This window comes from Silurus meridionalis, chromosome 28 (genome assembly GCF_014805685.1).
Source record: "Silurus meridionalis isolate SWU-2019-XX chromosome 28, ASM1480568v1, whole genome shotgun sequence".
In the NCBI taxonomy this organism is placed as follows: domain Eukaryota; kingdom Metazoa; phylum Chordata; class Actinopteri; order Siluriformes; family Siluridae; genus Silurus; species Silurus meridionalis.
In genome coordinates, this window is record NC_060911.1 from 1,555,547 (window position 1) to 1,568,508 (window position 12,962).

General features: G+C 40.5%; 1 protein-coding gene across 4 annotated transcripts in view; it reads left to right on the top strand.

The window, feature by feature from the left end:
- The window catches only part of dlc1 (DLC1 Rho GTPase activating protein), an 83,637-nt gene that overhangs the window by 33,246 nt on the left and 37,429 nt on the right, over positions 1–12,962 (top strand). The gene's annotated exons all lie outside the window — the stretch shown is intronic.

Genomic DNA, 12,962 nt, shown 5'->3' on the forward strand with positions numbered 1-12,962 from the left:
AATAAAATGCTGGCAATAGAAACCACGTGGATGGAAAACGAGCTACAGAAGAAAACGATTCGCAGTGGTCAGGGGACAGAGGAACCACGATCACATTTCTGCTTCATCGTGGAATTTCAAAAACATTGCAAAAAAAAAAGATTGATTAAATAATTAATAGGATTAATTTTTAATTACCAACAAATCATAAATAAATAATTATTATAGTATCAAATTCTATATACATTGAATTTATTAATCAATTAATATCAATTAGACAGTGTGTATGCTAAGTGAGATCAATTAATTAATAATTATGAATATAATTAACGAGTTAAGAATTACCAGGTAAATCAATGAACAGGTGCTTAATTATTCAAGTCTTTAAAAATGATAAACTGATTTATTCATGTTGTTAAAAAGTGATCAAATTTTAAATAATGTTATGTAGATATTTAAATTTTTTTTAAAGAAATTGTAGAATTGTGAAATATATATATATATTGCAATAAGAATATCAATATATAATCTACAAACTGTGTGTGTGTGTGTGTGTGTGTGTGTGTGTGTGTGTGTGTGTGTGTGAGGTCTCACTGTAGGTTTCAAACATTCCTTCCTGTTTAGTATTTTTGGTCTGCTGACAGTAGACACACACACACACACACACACACACACTCTCTCTCTCTCACATACACACACATTCATTCACAAATCAGACAGAAACAGCAGTTTATGTTTGCAGTTGATATGAATTTTTGATCAGTTGATCTTCTAAAAATAATTGTGTAATATTAGCATGCTAGCTAGATTTAATCAAACAGGCTAATTCCCTACAGATCGCTAGCTAGCATGGGGAATGTTGTTTTTATTGTATATGTTTACCTGCTGTCCTTTTTTTGGGGGGGAATTTCTATAGTAAAGAATATTTACATCTTACTTATTAGCTTTTTTTTTGGTGGCCCAGATGTTAGCATACATCTGTATTTATTAGCCTGATTTAATCTTTATGCTTCATGATGAAAATTGATTTCTTTTTGTCTTTATTTGTCTCTTTGGTTTTCTGGTAATAAATTGACCTCCTGTCTCCATGTGTGTGTGTGTGTGTGTGTGTGTGTGTGTTTATCCATAATTCATCACTGATTTGTCAGAATGCAGGATACGGTGTGCATTAGTGTGTTTTCGAGTGTTTTCGTTTGTGTGTTAACATCCATGAGGTGGTGTCCTTGTGTGTGTGTGTGTGGAGTGTGTGTGTATGTGTGTGTGTGTGTGTGTGTGTGTGTTAGAAGGAGTGACGAATGTTTTTCTGAACCTAGTAACTCCTTTCACTGCTTGTTTGCTTTTCTGTTTTTCATTAATTCCTTTACTGCAATGCTTTTACACAAATACACACACACACACACACACACACACACACACACACACACAAAATCCATAACAAACTGATGTCATAGGTCAGAGGTCAGTTGTAAGCCATATCCGTCATTAATAAACTTTCATTTTATTGCAGTCTGGCTCAGCGTCGCTCCTAAACGCCTTCACTCGGAGTGATGTCATAGGTCAGAGGGCAACCAGGAGCCCTGAGTGAGAGTTTTATTGTCCTGTCAGGACTTTACTACACGTCCTCTCACTTCTGTCTCAGGAGCGATGTTTGTAACCGAACACGATCAGCTGTGCATGTTTTAGGCCGGAGACGTGGCAGACTGAGAGCCGGTCTCTGTATGAGTTTGGAGAGAGAAAGCACACTAAACAGATGTTTGATTTCACATCTGGACCGAAATTAACTGCTGTGTAAATCATATGATCAAATTTCCATTTCTTTCTTAATTTCTTTCGTTCTTAATACATGAATTTGTGTTGGTCTCAGTGAAGGTGAACCTGTGTTTTAATGAAGGAGGTGTGGCCTGTGTACCTGTTAGTAAAGGAGGTGTGGCCTGTGAATGTGTTACAATGAAGGAGGTGTGGCCTGTGTGTTTTTTTAGTAAAGGAGGTGTGGCCTGTGAATGTGTGTTTAGGTAAAAGAGGTGTGGCCTGTGTACCTGTGTTTCAGTGAAGGAGGTGTGGTCTGTCAGTTTGAATCAAAGAGGCGTGGCCTCTGAGTCACACTGAAACAGCCATGGCCTGTACAGTTCCTAAAAAAAGAAGAAAAACACGCCTTAATCCTGAATTTATTCGAATACGACTGTTTTTTGTACCACATGTGGGGCGTTGTTGCTTACATAACTCTGGATTACAGCTTGCAGATTGACGCTAATGCGATTTCATGTTTGAAGCTTTTCGTCGTTAAACAACACAATCATCCAGGATTTGAATAATAACTCTGAGATACAATAGCAGCTCTGTTATTGTTCTGCGTGTAAGACGGAGTAATCCTGAGCTCAGCCGCGTTGTTTACCCACTCCATCCTTTCATTTCCTTGAAAGATGCCGCTGTGATCGTAGCCTGGAGATGTCACACTGTAAGAATGTTCATGTTCGCAATCACTCTCTTCATCTCCCTCTCTTTATCTACCTCTCTCTCTCTCTTTCTCTCTCTCTCTCTCATGTACCTCATCTCTGGATTTTTCTTTAATTACACCCTTCTCTTGTTGACTTTCTTGAATAAAGATTGAGGGGTGGAGTGATTTGGACTGGTTTATGTCATCTTCACTGCTGCCACTGCTGCTGCACCAGGCATGTCTGAGGGGTTCCTGTGTGTTTTCTGTTGAACTTTGACCTTCAGAGGTTGCATCCGTCCCAGATGGCTTTGGTAAAATGTTCAACCAGCCATAACATGACTAGAGAGAGAGGAAGAGAGAGAGAGAGAGAATGAGTGAAAGAAAGAGAACGAAGAAGCGCTGTTGACATAGCTGCATCAGACTTCCAAACCACCTGGAAATGAGTAACCCCGTAATCATTCAGCATGTGGAATGTGTTCCAGATAGCAAAGCTGAACATGATAATGAAATCATAGGCCGCTTTCACTGCCAAAGAATCGATTGTGACACACAGCGAGGGCCTCGAAATGTGCTCATTTGCAATATCATTTCTGGTCCTTGTTAGTAATGGAACAACAGGCTCTGATTCTACAACCAGAACCTTGAAACTAGCTTTTATCCTAATTATGAGAAATATATCAAGCTCTGGTTCTAATTACTGCCTGAACACCAGGCTCTGGTCTAAGTTACTACTGGAGTATCAGGGTCTAATCAGAACACATAGCTTTTGATCCTAGTTACAATCAATATACCAAGCTCTAGTTGATACTAATCTCTAGCTGATATAAGCACAACCATTGGTTCTGATTTTGGTTGTGGACAATTGACTAATGGAACACCAGACGCAAGGCTCTGGTCCTAGTTAGTCCCAAGGTTCCAAGCTTAAGTCCTATTTACTACCATAACAACAGGCTCTGGTCCTAATTCTTAATGAAACACCAGGCTCTGGTCCTAGTTTTTAATGGAACACCAGGGTCTGGTCCTAGTTGCTATCAGAGCACCAGGCTCTAGTCTTAGTTACTAATGAGACACCAGGCTTTGATTTTAGATTTTATCCTAGTTGTGATCAATATATCAAGCTCTGGCTCTAGTTCCTTTCAGAACACAAGGCTCTGGTCTTAGATGCTTCCCAAACACCAAGCTCTGTTTTGTTTTGTTTTTTACTAATGGAACACCAGACTTTGGTTCTAGTTATTACCAGAACATTAGGCTTTAGTCCTAGTTTCAACAAAAAACACCAGGCTCTGGTCCCAGTAACTACTGTAACACCAGGATCTAGTTCTAGTTACTCTGTAACACCAGGATCTAGTTGTAGTTACTACTGTAATATCAGGATCTGGGTATAGTTACAATCAGAATGCTGGTTTCCAGTTCTACTTACTACTATAACACCAGGCTTATGACATTATCCCAATATTGTAATACTAATTTTTGGTTTCAACATTAGAGCTGGATTAAAGATGATGAATTCTCTAAGGTGTTTGTTTATTTTGCAAAGGAATTTGTATAACCGTGTAGAACCTGTTGGACATTCCACAGGCAGCATCCTGACAGGTTTTCCTTCAGGAGAATGAGAAGAATGACAAATGGTTTTGCTTTAACAGGTCTGCTTTAGCTGTCCAACCTGGAAACTGTCAGCCATTTTTAGGCTTATCTTGGTAATTTCTACTGTCTGAGGAAAAAGGGATGCTTTTAGAAGCGATCTGATAGAGAATTGGTCTTGAAGGGTTGCACCTAGAAGTATTTAAATGATTTCATATTCAGATAAGAAACCAACAAAAACCACAAAACCTATAATTGTGGCAAATGTGTATGAAAAAAAACTAGATGGCAAACTCGACTGCCAATCAGAATTACAGCTGATTGTGCTAATAAATTCTTCATGGGTTCAATCATCAGGGTTTAAAAAAAAAATTAATTCAGTGGGCCAACATCACCACCTGCAATGCTCTGGGCTACATTCCATTGGTCACACACATCCCTGTTGTGAATGTTGGAACTGTTTCCTCCTCAGGGCGCCTATTCAACATATAACCTCCTAAAAAAAAAAAGAGGTGTCAGTATGACCTTTGCTCCCTAACCCTGAGGTCACAGCCTAAGTGTCATCCTGACAGGAGCGCTGTCCTTGGGACTTTCGAACTCTGCTGGGTGAACTTTGACCCAGCTCTGAACTCTGTTCTGCTGTCATGCTGGCTTAATAAAAAAGAGAGAAAGAGTGACAGGGCAATGAAGCGTACATATGACATGACCCTCTGCTATTCAGGACACGTGTGCAAGTTCGTGTGTGTGGTCACGGTTGGAACGGGACTACCGGTACGACACGGGTTATGCGTATGTATAGAGAGGTATTGTGTGTGTGTGTGTGTGTGTGTGTTAGAGGGTAAAAGTAAGATAAAGATAGACAAAGAACAAGAAGGAAAGAGTGAAGTTACAAACCCGAAGGAGAGAGAGGTGGCACTGCCGGGGGATGACTCAACCACATAGACAGTCTATGAGTTAGCGCAGGGCTATGTCTCGCTCACTTTCTGTCTCACACACATCTGTCTCTGGTTAATAAGTCCTTTGTCTTACCGTGTGTCCTGGTGCTATCCCATAATCAAACCATTGTCTGTGTGTGTGTGTGTGTGTGTGTGTGTGTGTGTGTGTGTGTGTGTGTGTGTGTGACACATTATGGTGCATGGTAACGTTAAATTCACGCTAACATGCGTGGCAACAATCAGATAAATAGACATTTGAATTAAATTTTTAATTTTGACGACACAAACCTTCTTATTTTTCAGGCAGGATAGCACAGAATGCTGCACCCTACTGCGACAACACCGCAGAAATTTGTTAAAGTCTCAGTTTATACCAGAATACCCTTCTCTGGTCCTAGTTACTGCCAGAAAACCAGGCTCTGATCTTAGTAAGTACCAAATATTCTTATAGAATACCAGGATCTAGTCTTAGTAAATAACAGATTCATAGGCTTAAAGAATACCAGGCCCTGGTCCTAATTACTCTTTGAATACTGGGGTCTGGACTCTGGAAACTACCTGATTTCCAAGATTCCAGAATGCCAGGCAATTGACCTAATTATTACCGGAATACCAGGTTCTGGTCTTGGTAACTACCAGAATGCCTGGCACTGGACCTAGTTACCACCGGAATGGCAGGTTCCAATCCTAATTATAGCGGGAATACAAGGCGCTGGTCCCAGAGGCACAAAAACGGCATATGCGCAGTGCATATATGTGCCGCACATGGGGGCACCATTGCCTGTAACGTATTTATTCCTGTATTTGCCTCTCTTTTTCTGCAAGAGGGAGATGGCACCAACCATGATCTTGCAAACCCCTCAGCAAATGTGCAGTTGCACCCCTGGGTGTTCCTAGTTACTCCCGGAATGGCGGATTGATTCAAATTATTAACAGAATACTGGGCACCAGTCCTAGTTGCTACTGGAATGGTCCTAGTTACTGTTGGCACACTGAGATACCACTACACTCACGATGGTTAAAGTAAAAGTAATGTCATATGAAGCAAAAGTCTCTAATTAAACTTTTAAGATTAAAAAGGAAACACCTCTATACAGCATAGCCAGTCAAATCTCGAGTGCGCCCCAGGTCTGGGTACTAGGCAATTATCTTTTTTTCCCCTCTATGTTACTTTTGTTTATTTGTTCAGTTGTGTTTTACCATGAGGCTACACAGTCTGGTCTGGTCCTGATGCATGATCTGATGTTGCGCTTATGTCCGTTGATTTTTTTGCATTCTCTGAGCATTCTGGTTCCCTCAAGGTCTCCGAAACAATGGGCTTGTTTGATGTATCTTCAAAACGGCATAGCACCATCGACAATGGTTCGGTTGTTTTCCAAGAAAACATGAGTTAAGGCAAAAACAGACAGCGTACTGTCCAAATAGAAGCATTGTGATTGAGTCATGTGAGACTTCTCTTTGAATGAATGGAGTACAGTATCAGGAGGAGGAAATGTGATTTCGCTTTCTTTTGGCTATGCTGATGTGCCACTCACTCTCTGTTGGAGATTTCGGTCTGATGTGAGAGCTGCAGGCCATTCTTTAGCCCTCAAGGGGGAATTGCTGAACTGGTCTCCTGAACATGTTCAAGTCATTTGACCGCCTAATGAAAGGCATCTACTGAAGGTTACTGTGCTTCTTTATACTGGGACTCTACAGGGAAGATCAACAGAGAACATTCATAAGCATACTATTTGAATAAATCCATGGTGTGTTCTCCGACATGGTAAAGTTCTCCTGGTAGGTGAGAACACAGTAACAAATCTTGGTCTGAGGAACACTTGAGCAAGGTGGTCAATGTAAAGCAATAAAAGAATCAGATTCCAGCTGACTTGTTGACCTCAAACTGAGGTGGTTCTTCATTAGGTAGGTCTTTGAAGATCTCCAAATTTCTTGTCACATTATTGGTGGCATGGCTGATCACATAACCTGTAATTATGCAGCATAATTAAATAACCCCAAGGTCACTTTGACCACTATCACAAAATGGAGAAAGACTAATTGTCTGATTTACTGACAGACCAACTATCCTTAAATTATTCTATTTGTTTAGTCTCAGCAAGATTTTCCTTGTGCAAGTCCTACTGATATAAGACTCGCCTGAACATTCGTCATCGCTGTTCATTAACCTTTGGAGTTGCCCCCCATGTCTTTAGGGTCATGTGCCTTAGATGTGTTCCTCAGCCCTCAGTCACATGGCTGGAAGAGGCAAATCTGAGAGCTTTGTCACAGTTTACAGAGCTCTGCATTGTCCCATCGCCAAAGATGGTTTTTGGATTGTTTTTATATCAATGTTCTTGATGTCCATGGACTCTTTTTTTAAGAAAACTACGGATGCCACTGTTTTAAATCATTGTGTAGTGTTTTGGGATTTGTAACTGCTCCTTTGCAACACAATGAAAATCCAAGTAAATGAAAGAAATCCTCTTAAACGATTCCTGAATTATTAAGAAACATTGAGAGACATTGCAGGCCTCAGCGAAATTCAATTTGTTTCCCTGTCCTTAGATCAATTTCAGTCAAGGCAACACGAATCGCTTAAGATGCTGCAGTGGAAATTCGAACCCTCTGTTTTTAAAAAAAAACTTGAGACAATTGGTGCTATTGATTTTATTTTTTATTCATGTGGAATTTGTTTATACAGAACATATTCTGTGGTTAAGAAGCTTGGAATGTTTTCTTGCATTTAGAATGCACTAGAAATATGACAGCTATGAGTATTATTTCATGTCTGCTGGCGCAGAGAGTTTTAGCGTGGTGGGTTATCCATTCTCAGGACCACGTGGAGGAGGGGAGCACTGATATCTTAACAAAAAATGCCTCTCATGCCTTTCGCACAAATTTCCCACAGCTACTCTGGAGCACAGAAAAAAAACTTGGCATGTTTGACTTTTACTTTTGAGGTTATTTTGTTTCATGGGTTCCAACACGAGGTCGTCTTTCCCAAGCTTGTCTCTGTTTTAACAGTTACATTGATCCAGTTTGTTTCTAAGGATGTACCATAAACCAAAACAGAGGAAGAAAAGAAACCCTGCAGAACCATGCAGGGAAACAATTTTTGGGGGGTTTTTTTTCCATCGAATGGTTCCCACAGATTTACTACACAGCAGCTCCTGAGAGTTCTGGAAAACCTGTTAATATGGAGAATTAAAAACCTTAAGGGTTCTTAGTTTGTTCCTCTCCGTGAATAAAAAACAAATGAAATGTTTATGGTAAAAATATATATAAATATTTTGTTTTAAGTTTAAAGCCATTGATTTTCCAAAGAATTGTTAAAAAACCCTTGAAGAACCTTAAAAAAAAAAAAAAAAATGTACATTAATTAACTAAGAAACAAACTCCAAGTTATTTCTTCATATCTCCTGGAGCTCTGAGATTAACCAAGGGTTCCTTAAGGTTCTTGACCTCCTTAAAAGTATTGTTAAAAATTTGAACACATTCAGCTATAGCTGTAGCATTACAATTCCTTGTTAAACACATCAAAAAATTATCTCTTTAACTTGGAATTTCTGAAAGGGGGAAGGTTTCCTCAAGCTAGGGTTCAGCTCATGACTTCATGTCAGCATCACAAGGTCACCAGTAAATAGAACTTCACTCCACTAATGAATGGACATTCTGTGTTCCCCGGACGAGGATGTGTTCCTTTTTAAAATCGGTTTGTCTCAAGGTTTCTTCCTCATATCATCGAGTTTCTCGTTGCTCTCACCTTTGGCTCAATTTTTTTCTGTAAAGCTAATTTGGGACAATGTCCAGGGTTTAAAGTGCTCTACAAATAACATTTAATTGAATTGAGTATTTTAAACCGGTTTGTCATAATTCTGGATCTATAGCACTTTGAGAACAGGAAATACATGCTAAACCCGTGATCGGCGATGTTAGCTTGTTAGTACGTTTCTCAGTAAAGACGTGCTTTCATAGTGTCCAGGTTCCCCCTCACACTTTATCTCCAACTCCCAAATTACCAAATGAAAACTAATAAGAAGAAAATGATTGTTGTAATATGATTTTCAAGGTTGAAAAGGAACTTAGCATTTAAATGCATTACGATCCACCATACAATCTACAGGATATTCACGACCAAGTGCAGTGGCTGATTTACAAGTTGAGGAGATACGGTCCACTTGAGTTTGATGTCGACGAGAGGTTCAGCGTTCATCTCGGACCTCTGATAAAGACTTGCACTGCTGAACTTCAGGAAATGCAAGAATGGTGTTCATACTGTAGACTACATACAGGACTTGTTTCGAGCCACTCGACTCTAAAGTAGTCCAAACATTTCCTGGGTCCATCAACTGGAGCAGTTCCTGCCTGGTGCATTAAGACCCCTTGAATACCACCATGAATGGCCACTTCAGTATCCCTAAAACACACACAGAGCTTTCAGAGCTTCCCTGACTGGTCAATGAGCTGCATTCACGTCTGAGCCCCCAAGCACTTTTAGACCTTACGGCATTTTTTTAATTTTTTTTTTTTTAACCAAGTGCCCTAACACACACACACACACACACACACACACACACACACACACACACACACACACACACACTTAGTAAGGCATGTGTGTCGCTGTTCCTGTCTCTCCTCTGTCTCTAATAGAAAGTGAACTGGGTTGAGATCTAATTCTGCTGGCAACACACAGGAGTGTTTTATGGCTTGACTCCCCTTGCAGTTCATCTGCTCCTCCACAGATGTGCAGTAAATTAACTTAGACACAGAGGAACCAGGGACTAGGAGAGAGTGAAAAACAAGCCAAGTGATTATCAGGTGGCGGAACACATGCTCACACGTGACGAATAAAAACGGCTCTGTTCCCAGTTCTTCAGCAGTGGTTTTATGCTGCTTATCCTTTTTGCGCTTTTGCCTTTGTCTAATTGGTGTCCACGTGTCCCATGTCTCGCTCATCTCTTATCGGGACATGTTCTCCCTTGCCCACACGGTTTAGCTTTGTGGACTCTTCAGATCAAAGCAGGTCGAGGTTCAGGATAAAACGCTTCTAATTGGTAATCCTCAAAATTCTCTGAGTGAATCTCTGGTAAACACAGACAAGCCCATATGTTCTTACGCTCCTTAAACCATCTGTTCTGCAATGTATGTTCTTTAAAACCTTTTTTTCAATCTTAAACCAACCAAGAACAACTTTTTTTTTTTAAAAAGGACTTCCAACTGACACAAATGAGCAAATTAAAAAGATTGCCCAAGGAGGTCAGTTGGGTAGTGCAGGGATTTGACTGCACAACCTTCTGGCCTTCAGAAGGCCAAAAAGATTGTGGACACCTGACTATAAGGCTTTTTTGTGCTCAATAACCTCCACTCTTCTGAGAAGATGTTCCACTAGGTTTTGTGGTGATTCATTCAGCCACAAGGGTGTTAGTCAAGTCAGGAACTAATGGAGTTGATGTGAGGTGGTTCCTGGGGTGCATTCAGTGTTCACATTCAAAGTTAAAATAGGGTTGGCGCTCTATAGCAGGAGATCTTCCACATCTTTCAACCCATGGAAAGCAGATCTTCATAGAGTTTACTTTGTGAACAGGGGCATCATCATAGTGGAACAGATTTGGGTCCCCTAGTTCAAGTGAAGGAATCATTTCATGCTACGTCCTACACAATTGTGTCTTCAACTTTTTGGGAACAATTTGGGAAAGAAGCACATATGGGTGGAAAAGTCAGGTGTCCCAATACTTTTATCCAGTCTTATCAAATTTAGACCCAGCTCTTCTTTATTCGTCAGATCAAAGATCAAAGTATGATCAAGCTTCAGGAAGTTCCTCCAGAAAAGACTGATCATTCCTGCAATCTGTGTACTTCAAGCTTTGGTACATCATGAGGCAAACAAAATATGAAATTTGAACTCTAATGTAACATTGAGCATAATTTGGATTCAGAAGCTCTCAGGAAGAGATGTATCCAGAATTTGGTCATTTAGCTGTTGAAGAAGTTAAGGGCCTTGCTGTAAGGGCCCCAAGAGCGGCTCGAACCCTCAACCTTCTGATAACTCAGAGCTTTAACCAGTAAGTTACCACCCTGAGGATGGACATCTGACGACATGACTGCAAGGCTATCAAGTTTCTCTCCAGCTTCATTACGATTCCACAATTTTGCTTCAAGACAGGAACCAAACTCATTAGAACATAGTGTGAATTGATCATCATGTTTCGATGTTCTTCTCACAACAGAAGTGCACTGTTGTAGGTGTACAGTTTTTCCTCAACCTGCAGATGAACCAACTCATATTTCATGTGTAATTCATTAAGAATATTGTGCCATGCTGGTTCTTTCCTCATCTTCTGGCAAGATCAAAGCCGGGTATGAGCATCTCAAATAAAACCTGGATGATTTATGAGCCTGTACTTTTTGAGCGACGATCATTACGCTCTTGAGGTTTAGGGAACATGGCTGCCTGAAGGCAGAGAAACGATTAGCATTTCAAATCCATTATCTTCTGATAGAACTCATTACATCATAATGTTCGTCTAATTCCATCGCCTCCATTCTCGCCCTGCGTTAGCCGCTGTTAACAAGTCGGCAGTCAGGCCAAGCGTGTGCTAACAAGCGAACAGGTCTTTCGTCCTCTTCTCAGCACTCACTCTCTCTCTCTCTCTCTCTCTCTCTCTCTCTCTCTCCCCTTCTCTCTCTCTCTCTCTCTCTCTCTCTCTCTCTCTCTCTCTCTCTCTCAGAAATCAAGGCAGTGCGGCTTGTGTGTAAGTAAGTTGTGTAGATGATTAATGAGCAGAGCGAAGAGTTTGGCTCACATCAGCCACATGATGAGCCTCTGCCAAGTCGCTCACGTAGCCTCGGTACTTCATCTTGGTGTCAGGCGTAGGAATGCCTCCAGATGACCCCCTCACACACACACACACACACACACACACACACACACACTCACTTTTTTCCCTCCACATTCTTCTCTTGTTGTGTCTCATAACATTTTACCAGAATGTATTGTTTTGAATGTATAAAAAAGTGTATTTTAGATTTTAAAAAATTATTACGAATCAGGGTTTTTCCTGTACATGGTTGGCCTGGTAGTCCTGTAGACCATTGGTCGTTCATTAACCCGAGGTAAACCTTGCTCGTGTGTGTGTGTGTGTGTGTGTGTGTGTGTGTGTTTGTGTTTGCAAAACAAACATTTTAACGCACATTATGTGTGTGTTTACCTCAGACCGCTCGTTAGAAAAAGATAAACGACTGGCAACGCAGCGATTTACTCGTTCCTGTCTGTATAAAGGCAAATAACTCGCTAATTTTCTCACCATATGTTCATGTATTTTGCGTATCAAGTTTCCAAGGCGACCAAAATCCGGCTAGCAGCTGGATTTCTAATTTGTGCATCTGTCCATGAACTGTGTGTGAAGGCTACGTGTAAATGAGATGAATAAGCATCTCTTGTCCAAGATTACTTGTTGCTCTATATGGATAAATGTTTGCAAACACCTGATCATGTTCTTCTCAAACGTCCCATTCCACATTTAGTTCCCATTTGATGGTAAAGTAACCTTTCTCCTTCTGGGAAGATGTTCCACTAGATTTCGTGGAGATTTTATTCAACAACAAAAGCCAGGTACTGACCAATGGTGTTTAGTAGCATTGTAGCTCTATAGCAAGAGATCTTTCACATCTTCCAACCCATGGAAACCATATATTCATGAGGCTGGCTTTGTGCTGGCTTTGTACTTGGTCTCCTAGTTTCAGTGAAGGGAACATTTCCTTTATAAAAAAAAAACAAATTTTTGTTTTGTAGAAGAATCTCATATATAGTCCCAGGACTTCTCTCATTTCTGCTCATTGATGCTTCCTGACTAAAGTGGAGTAGGTTGAGTGGAGAGGTGGATCTGCGATGCTCCTAACAAATCAAGAACGCTTCATGAGTTATGCTGCCAAATGCTAACCTCGCAACCTTTTGTTTGTTGTTTGTTGTTACTAGCCGTCTGGAGCGTCAGCCGTAACAATGGCGTCTGGTCATCTGTAACTAAAGCTAAGAGCCAATTTGTAGCATT